Source organism: Microtus oregoni, unplaced genomic scaffold, assembly GCF_018167655.1.
Source record: "Microtus oregoni isolate MIOR12 unplaced genomic scaffold, Mior012 000063F_ref0000156, whole genome shotgun sequence".
Taxonomy (NCBI): Eukaryota; Metazoa; Chordata; class Mammalia; order Rodentia; family Cricetidae; genus Microtus; species Microtus oregoni.
The window spans coordinates 1337382-1341633 of NW_024543873.1; the positions used below are offsets into that span (position 1 = coordinate 1337382).

A 4252-nucleotide genomic window follows, 5' to 3' on the forward strand; every position below is an offset into this window, starting at 1 on the left:
GAAGGAGGGAGAACATGAGCAAGGAAGTCAGGACCAAGAGGGGTGCACCCACCCCCTGAGACACTGGGGCTGATCTAATGGGAGCTCACCAAGGCCAGCTGGACTGTGACTGAAAAAGCATGGGATAAAACCGGACTCTCTGAACAAGGCGAACAATGAGGACTGATGAGAAGCCAGGGACAATGGCAAGGGGTTTTGATCCTACTTCATGTACTGGCTTTGTGGGAGCCTAGCCAGTTTGGATGTTAGCCTTCCTAGACATCGACGGAGGGGGGCGGACCTAGGACTTTCCACAGGCATGGAACCCTGACTGCTCTTTGGACTGGAGAGGGAGGGTGAGAGGAGTTTTGGGAGAGGGGGAGAAGGGTGAGAGGAGGGGGAGGGAAATGATAGGTTGGGAGGAGGCGGATACTTTTTTTTTTCCTTTTCTCAATAAAAAAAAAATGCTTTTCGAGGAACTATCTGCATGTAAGATATCCGAGCAACTGAAAAAGACAAGGTTGAAATTTACAAGAGTTTCCTGCCCAGGTGACATAGTTTTGGCCAAAGTTATCTCCCTAGGTGACACCCAGTCCAATTACCTGCTGAGCACTGCTGAAAATGAGTTAGGGTTAGTGGTAGCCCACAGTGAATCGGGTGTCCAGATGGTTCCCAATAGCTGGTGTGAGATGCAGTGCCCCAAGACCCACACAAAAGAATTGCGTAAAGTGGCCAGGGTATAGCCTGAGTTCTTACAAACCTAAACACACTTCCCCTCAAAGACGGAGCCACCTTTTTCCAAGAGTACCAGTATGAAAAGAACATCAAGATGCCCCAGTCTTTATTAAGGAGTCTACAGTTACCTAGCAACCACCTCTTGAAAAATCTGCCAGAAATAAGTTTGTGTTGTAATGAGCACCCACGGCCTATGCAGCTGAGACAGGAAGATTTTTACTTCCCACGTGTGAGTGTGGCCTAGGCTACATAGTAAGACTCTTTCAACCAAAATATAAAACACTGTTCTTGGGAAACTGATTTTTATTCTCTTGGCTGGTATTTGCATTCAGCAAACAAAACCATGTAATATTGGAAATAGCTTATGCCTTCTTTATAAATATGTATATATGTATTTTGCTATGACTGGTGAAAAATGCTTTTCACATGTTAAAAAAACATATATATATATATATATATATATATATATATTCAATGCAACTTGAATATGAATGTTGGGTTGTTGTGTTTCTTTTTAACAGTAAAATGTCAGTTGGCCATCTTGAATTTATATGCTCCTGACTATAAAACTGGAATGTGTATTTATATGTAACTGATTGCACACAATTTTTATATAAAACAAATTGAATTTCAAAAAATAAATAAAAGATGATTGCTTCCTGGGGTTCAAGAGATGGTGCAATATTTAAGAGTGGTTGCTCTTTGCCTTACAGAATGAGAAAAGATCTTCACCAACCTTACATCAGACTGAGGGCTGATCTCCAAAATATACAAAGAACTCAAGAAATTGGTCATCAAAAGAACAAATCATCCAATAAAAAAGGTGGAGTACAGACCTAAATAGAGAACTCTCAACACAGGAATCCAAACTTAAGGAAATGCTCAACATCCTTAGTCATCAGAGAAATGCAAATCAAAACAACTCTGAGATTCCATCTTATACCTGTAAGAATGGCCAAGATCAAAAACACTGATGACAACTTATCCTGGAGAGGATTGGGGTAAAGGGAACACTCCTGCATTGCTGGTAGGAGTGCAAACTGGTACAGCAGCTTTGGATATCAGTATGGCGATTTCTCAGAAAATTAAGAAACAACCTTCCTCAAGACCCAGCAATACCACTTTGGGGTATATACCCAAAGGATGTTCATGCATACCACAAGGACATGTGCTCAACTATGTTCATAGCAGAATTGTTTGTCATAGCTAGAGGCTGGAAACAACCTAAATGAAACTTCACCAAAGAATGGAAAAGGGAAATGTGGTATATTTGCACAATGGAATACTACACAGCAGAAAAAAATAAATGAAATTTGCAGGCAAATAGATGGAGCTAGAAAACATCATATTGAAAGAGGTAACACGGACTCAGAAAGACAAATATTGCATGTACTCATTCATAAGTGGTTTTTGGACATAAATCAGAGAACAATCAGCCTATAATTCACAATCCCAGAGAACCTAGACAACAAAAAAGACCCTAAGAGAGATATACATGGATGTAATCTACATGGGAAATAAAAAAAGACAAGATCTCCTGAGTAAATTTGGAGCATGGGACCATGGGAGAGGGTAGAAGGCGAGGGGAGAGGAAGGGAGGTGAGAAGAGAAAAATTTATAGATTAATAAAATCAATATTTTTTCAAAAGAGAGTGCATGTCCATGTGGCACAATTGAACATCCTTTGGATATATACCCAAAAATGGTATTATTGAGTCTTGAGGAAGGTTGTTTCCTAATTTTCAGACGAATCGCCACGCTGACATCCAAAGGGGTTGTACCAGCTTGCATTCCCACCAGCAATTGCAGAAGTGTTCCCTTTTCCCCACAACCTCTCCTGCATAAATTGTCATCAGTGTTTTTGATCTTGGCCATTCTTACAGGTATAAGATGGAATCTCAGAGTTGTTTTGATTTGCAATTCTCTGATGACTAAGGATGTTGAACATTTCCTTAAGAGTCTTTCAGCCATATTAGATTTTTCTGTTGAGAGTTCTCTGTTTAAGTCTGTACTCCATTTTTTTATTGGATTATGTGATCTTTTGGTGTCCAACTATGTTCATAACAGCTTTGTTTGTCATTGCCAGAACCTGGAAACAACCTAAATGTCCCTCGATTGAAGAATGGATAAGAAAAATGTGGTACATTTATACAATAGAGTACTACACAACAGAAAAAAATAATGACAGCTTGAATTTTGCAGGAAAATGGATGAAACTAGAAAATATTATTTTGAGTGAGGTAACCCAGACACAGAAAGACAATTATCACATGTACTCACTCATAGGTGGTTTTTAAACATAAAGCAAAAAAGCCAGCCTACAAACCAAAGTCCCAGAGAATTTAGACAACAATGAGGACACCAAGAGAGACTTACATAGATATAATCTACATGGGAAGTCGAAAGTATAAAAGGACAAGATCTCGTGAGTAAATTGGAAGCATGGGAACCTTGAGGGAGGATTGAAGGGGGGAGGGGAGAGACAGGGAGGGGAGTAGAGAAAAATGTAGAGCTCAATAAATATCAATAAAAAAAGAGTGGCTGCTGTTCTTAGAGAGGACCCACGCTGGGTTTCCAGCACACATGGAGGAACCCTCACAGCCATCTGTAATGCCAACTCCAGGAGATCCAATGCCTTCTTCTGCCTTCCACTGTCAACTACCTGTGTTCAAGTTCATGGACACTAACAGAAATATACACACATACACATAAACAAAAATAAAAATAAATATTAAAAACAGATTACTTTCTCAGCTTTCTGTTGTTAATAATGCTCTATTGAATTACTGTGCATTTTTATTTATATTCATTTTTAATTTTTTGCTTTAAAAATTCCAAACAATATTTTGATCATATGTTCTTCCCTCCTGCCCCCAATTCCTCCCAAGTCTTTCCCATCCAACTTAATGTTCTTTCTTTCTTCCAGAAAAACAACCCAAATTAAAACAAATAAAACACTCCAAGAGAGGAAAAAACAAACAAAAAACATACACACACATGTACACAAACACATACATACCTGCCTGCCTGTACATACACACACACACACACACACACACACACACACACACACACACACCATGATCTAATCTCTGTACTTATTCAGTTTGAAATAAACATATTTAAAGCTTAACAGCTAACATTCACATCTGTGCGAAAACAGGGAATGTGTGTCTGGATCTGGATAAACCCACTCAAGATATTGTTTCTAGCTCTATCCATTTACCTGACAATTTCATGACTTTAATTTCCTAGACAGATTAATTCCCAGGACTTACATTGTAGCAGCTCACAGCCATCCATAACTCTAGTTCCAAAGGATTTGATGCCCTCTTCTGATCTCCCTGAACACCAGTCACATAATTATATGCAGGGAAAAATATCCACACCCATAATATTTTCACAAAATCTAATTTAAAAAAGTATAAAATATATTTCACTTAAGTCATCAACTTTAAAGTTTATATTGTTCTTAGTTTTATAAGCAAATAAATTTCAAATCTTCTAACACTTGTCAAAATGATTGCACTGTAGATCA

General features: G+C 38.5%; 1 pseudogene; it reads left to right on the forward strand.

The window, feature by feature from the left end:
• The first annotated feature begins 443 nt into the window (after window positions 1–443).
• On the forward strand, window positions 444–743 carry LOC121439813 (annotated as a pseudogene).
• The last annotated feature ends 3509 nt before the right edge of the window (window positions 744–4252 follow it).